Genomic DNA, 6,000 nt, shown 5'->3' with positions numbered 1-6,000 from the left:
GAAATTCTGCTTAAAGCAATTCAGCCACAACGTTCGTTTACTAGAACTTGACTCCCTCGAAACTGCCACACTAAAGATTCGAAAAGAGATAGGTAAAATCTATCATAGACAATTTACCAACCTACAACCCTCTAGGTCGAGATGGAATTCCTGCAACAGTTTTGAAAGAGACCAGAACTTGCTCCTGCACAGGCTAAGTCATTACTTTATGCATTCGTACTTTTTCATTCCCTAATTCTTGGAAAAAAGCCAATATCCACCTGGTTCCTAAGAGCGGAAGTTTCCCTGATCCTTCTGATCACAGACCAATGGCTATCACATCTTCTCTTGGTAAAGTATATAAGACTGTTATTAATAAGCACATTGATAAACATGTTGAATCCAACAACTTAATCAGTGACAGACACAATGATTTTCGCCACGAAAGATACACTGTCGATATGCTCAATTTCGTGACTCATACCATCCATCAGTCAGTTGACCAACAAGGAGAAAGCCATGCAGTAGCCCATGATATTTCTAAAGCTATTGACAGTGTGGCACCGTTCCCAGCTACCCCAACTCCATTTCTACAGTCTAACTTCTTTTGTCTCACTGATTTCCTCATATCTCAGCAACAGAACGATCAGAATAAAAGCAGGTGATGTGTATTCAATGTCCATTCAATTCATAACGGCGTGCCACAAGGATCACTCCGGGCTCCAAGCCTGTCCCGAATTCATATTAATGAAATATTGTTTGTCTCCCATAATCCAATTCATTCAAATGCAGATGACTTAACCTTCACAGTTCCCTTACACTTCTATTCAAAAAGTACGATATTTGTAACTCCCAACCACGCACTCAGTACAGTAGTCTCCATAAATCTCTCTCTCTTTCTCTCTCTCTCTTTATATCTATCTGTCTATATTTTTATATCTATCTATCTATTCATCCATCCATCCTTCCACCCATCTATCCATCTATCTATCCATCCATCTATCTATCTACATTATCAATCAATCAATCTATCTATCTATCTATCTATCTATTTTTTTATTTATTATATTATTTATGTATTTACATACATAGGCGCACGAAAGCAGAAAACGGTATGTATGTGTCTGGTCCGATTTGTCTGTTCATTTGACCCTCTGTCTGTCTGATAGACCGATTGTGGAACAAAGACTGCACGGAACTGCACCAGTTTTGGTTCAGTTTTGGCGTAATGACTGAGTACTCTAAGTGAAACAGTGATTAATTTTTGTCCTAAGAATTTCATGCATCATAGGTCAAGGATAAGGTCAATTTTCAAAAAGTTTGACTCAGATTTCACAAAGCTGAATGGAAGATATGAACGACATGAGAGCGTGAAGAGGTTCAGTTTTGCAAACAATCGGTGAAAGGTAAGGGTCAAAATGAATAATCAGATAAAAAAATTCGGCATTGGTTTCAGGGTTTAAAGCTAGCAGAGTAGGAAATTATTCAAGTTTCAATACAATAGGTCAAAACTCAGGGTCACAAAGTAAGGTGACTTCAACACCTTTGAGCCGATTTGAACCAAAATATGAGGATAGGTAGAGCGCCAGGAAAGGAAGAACTCATTCGCTTTGAAAAGGAATCAGTCAAAACTCAAGGATATAGGACAGGCAAAGGTTTAGCCTTAAGGTCGTTTCCTACCATCACTGGACACGTTTCGTGTCTGGGCATGTTGCTCATCAGTTTCGTAACACTGTGATGAATCAAGTTATAAGTTAATCAGACACGGAAGTTGCTTCAGCTCCTTATGTCAACACGATTAATTTTTAGCATATTTCCTTTCCTTAGTTACACTCGAGCACTAGGCATGCCTAATAATCGTGTAGTCAGGCCTTTAGTTTGACTGTACGGCAAAGGTGTTGCATTCACTGGCACTTCTTTTTGTTCGCTCTGTTATGTAAAGAGTCCATGGCCAAGACTATCGGAGATTAGTACGTTTATGGGTAAATAAGCTTCCTTCTGCTCATAGTGGCATTGCATGATCGAAAAATCTTCAGCAACCTCTTGGTGGAGCCCATGTGAATGGTATAACTGTCACTAAGATTGAGTCACTCTAACCACTGAAGCAGCACAGGTGACTGAGGATATGTATTTAGATAAATCAATATTTACATATCTTCCAAAACACCCTTGTTCCTTTCATCGCTCAGACATTCCTACCACATCTCAGTATAGATGGTCCGCTCATGACGCCAACGTAGTGAAACTTTTGTTGGTGGTAGGCAAAATTTTAGGAAGCGGACTTTCAAGACTATGGCCACAATTGAATGCATGAAAATTATACAGCAATATCGAGAAATAAACTGACGTTTGTTCTACACTACATATGATAATCTGAAATTTAATTTTAACTTTACGGCAGAATGTAGTGTATGCTAAGACTAAGCTTCAGCAGAGGATGTGTGACAAAGCATCACAGAAGGAAGTGTCACAGTTGGCACCCTGGATAAAATAGAGTTGTTAACAAAGGTTAATAATATTTACCCTATTACACATTTTTTAATGATTCTGTGTTATTTCTCGGTTATCTCGAAATTTTCTCGACAAAACTTTTTGAAAACACTTTGTACTTCCTTTCAACAAACTCTGCCTTAAAATTGCAGGTGTCAAGTTACACAGTAATAGTTCAGGCATATATATAATGGTAACCAGGAAATCTGGTGAGTAGGTGTGGCAAGTGTCTTACCCATAATGTACTGTATTCATCTCATCGCTCCATCGTCTGGTTTTATATATAGAGTGGTAGGTGGTGGCGACCATCATCCAATCACTTGATGTAGTGCTGCCTACTGCTTCCTTAGCCTTTATCATTCTTTTTCTGTGCCTACCCTCCTTTCTTCCTATTTCTCCCATATTTCCTGTCAATTCTTATTGCTTTTCTTTCCTTTACAGGTGGCTTTACATTGAATGACAAGCCAAATGGTTTCCTCTAAGCCAAGAAACCATTTACAACGCTGGGTGTTAACCATATAACGAAACCATACGTGCTCCCTAAGTGTCAACATGTGGGTTGGTGGAGCATTAGTGCCCCTTCCCGAAAAACAAATAACTCAAAGTCAAATGGCCACCCCCTTACAGGATTATGGCGTCTGGCAATATATATATATATATATATATATATATATATATATATATATATATATATATATATATATAAAACACTCGGGATTCCACAAGCGTAGTTGGGAAAATTAACTGCAATGTAAGCTTAATCTCAGTTAAATACTGTATATAAATGGATTACCACAGGGGAGGGAGGAATCTGAGGACAAGAAAACCTTGAGCTACCACGAACAATACACATTTTAATGTGAAGTACTTAAGGCTAATATTTTTACTCTCAGTGATCACATTCAGTACTGTCAATAGAAGTAAACCGCAGAAATGAGTACTATTTAAGTACTCCTACCCCTGGGGGTAGTTTTTTTTTTTTTTTTTTTTTTTTTTAAGAATACTCCCCCAGTATCCCTGCTTGTCGTAAAAGGCGACTAAAAGGGTTGGCGGAGGGTTAGTGCCCCTCCCCGGAAAACAACTAACTAAAAAAACAAACAATAAGCCTCGGACAAGGACTGACCAAACGATGTCGACCAAGGACCGGACAAAGGACATGGTTATCGGAACGTGGAATGTAAGGGGAGCGAATGATGAGGTGAAAGAGAGAAAGATTGTCCAGGTGCTTGAGGGTGCGAAAGTGGATGTATGTGGAATAAGTGAAACAAAATGGAGAGGAGAAAGTGTGAGAGAATGGGAGTATGGATGGGGTATATGTGCAGGAGTAGGTGAGAATGAGAGGGCAAAGGAAGGAGTATGTATAGTTGTGAGTAAAAGATGGAAGAAGAGCATAAGACAGTATGGATCAGTTGGGTCAAGGATTGTGTGGGTAAAGTTGAAAGTTGGAATACAAATGTGGGCGATTGTGTGTGTGTGTATGCGCCAACGCAAGATCGTGCTAGAAGAGTGAGAGAAGAGTTCTGGACAAATGTAGAAGTGTGCATGGAAAAGTTTGGAAGGAATGAGAGAGTGTTTTTGATCGGTGATATGAATGGTAAAGTTGGGAATGTGAAGGTGGATGGAATAGTTGGTGAGTGGGGTGTGCCTGCTGAGATAGATGAGAATGGGAGTGCGTTAGTGGACATTTGTGCTGGGAGGGGGTTGGTGATAGCCAATACCCTCTTCAGGCATAAAATGATCCACAGGTATACATGGCGAGTGATGAGAAGGGTGGGTGATGAACTGAATGAAAGGAAGGCAATGATTGATTATGTGTGTGTGGATGAATGGATGCGAAGATGTGTAATGGATGCAAGAGCTTATAGAGGTTGGGGGAGTGGACTTTCTGACCACTACTTGGTGGTGGCCAGAATTAGAATTCAAGTAAGATGGAGGAATAGAAGAATGGAAAGACGAGAGGAAGGAGTAGTTGCAAGGAGAGTGGAAAGGTTACAAGTGGATGATAAAAAGGCAGAGAATAAGAGAGAAGTGGAGGAACGATTGGGCAAATATGAATTGGAGCAGATGGGAGACGTGGAAGGTGTGTGTAAGATATTTACAGAAGAAATATGTGCAGCATGTGATGTGGTGTGTGGAAGGAAGAGAAGACGGAGGGGGGTGCAAGGAACAGCGTAGTGGACTGAAGAGGTGAGACAGGCTGTGGCACAAAAGAAGAAAGCATACAATGAATGGATGAGAAATAGGGGCGTGGAAGAAGTTGAGAGGTGGAAGAGAGAGTTATATGTAGAAAGAAAGAGAGAGGTGAAAAGATTAGTAAGAGAAAGAAGAGAGTGGATGAGGAATTTGGAAGGAATTTGAGTGTAAAGTGGAGGGACCGTAAGAAAATGTTCTGGAAAGAGGTGAAAAGAGTAAGACAGGGTGGAAGTGAAGTTAGCAGGGGAGTGAAAGATAAAAATGGTAGATAACTAGTGGAGAAGGGAGAAAAAGTGAGCAGATGGAAGGAACACTTTAAGGAATTGTTGAACATAGAGGATGGAAGTAATGCGAGTATAAGTGGCTGGGGAATGGCTGGGAGAAGGAGGGAGGTGAGAAGACAGGAAGAAATCAGTATGATAGAAGTTGTGGAAGCAATGAAGAATGTTAAATCGGGGAAAGCCCCAGGAATTGATGGAGTGTGTGGTGAAATGCTGAAGCATGGGGGAGAGATAGTAGTAGAATGGATGTGGAAGATGTGCAGATTGGCCTGGGAGGAAAGTAGAGTCCCGGATGATTGGAAGTCAGGTATAATTATTCCCTTGTACAAGGGAAAAGGGGGAAAAAGAAGTGTGTGGTAATCATAGGGGCATTTGTCTTCTTAGTATAATAGGAAAAGTGCATGGTAGGATACTTATTGACAGAGTTAGAGAAAGAACAGAGAAATTAGTGGGAGAATAACAGGGAGGCTTTAGGAAGGGAAGAGGTTGTGTAAATCAGATATTCATTCTTAGATCTTTAGTGGAAAAGTTTCTAGAGAAGGGAAAGAAGTTGTATGCGGCTTTCATGGATTTGGAGAAAGCATATGACAGGGTGGACAGACAAGGATTGTGGAAAGTGTTAAGAATATATGGAGTACATGGGAAGTTGTTGAATGCTGTGAGGAGTATGTACGATGGTGCGAAAGCTGCAGTGCGTGTGGATGGTGAACTAAGTAAATTTTTCTCTTTGAAAGTTGGGTTGAAACAGGGATGTGTCATGTCTCCATTGTTGTTCAATCTGTACATGGATGGGGTAATAAAAGAGGTACTAGGTAGGGTAGTGGATGTTGGAGTGGCCATGGTGAGAGAGGATAGTGTTTGGAAACTCCCTGTACTGTTGTTTGCAGATGATACTGTGTTGTTGAGTGAAGACGAAGGGGAGCTGCAAGGCTTGGTGGATGAGTTTGGGAGAGTGTGTAAGAAACGGAATCTAAAGGTGAATGTAGGGAAGAGTAAAGTGATGGTCTTTGAGAGAGGTGAAGTCAGTGAATGTACAGCGAGGTTGGATGGTGAGGAA

This window comes from Coenobita brevimanus, chromosome 6 (genome assembly GCF_032717465.1).
Source record: "Coenobita brevimanus isolate Jiangsu-jjx chromosome 6, ASM3271746v2, whole genome shotgun sequence".
NCBI lineage: Eukaryota > Metazoa > Arthropoda > Malacostraca > Decapoda > Coenobitidae > Coenobita > Coenobita brevimanus.
This window is presented reverse-complemented; position numbering follows the sequence as displayed.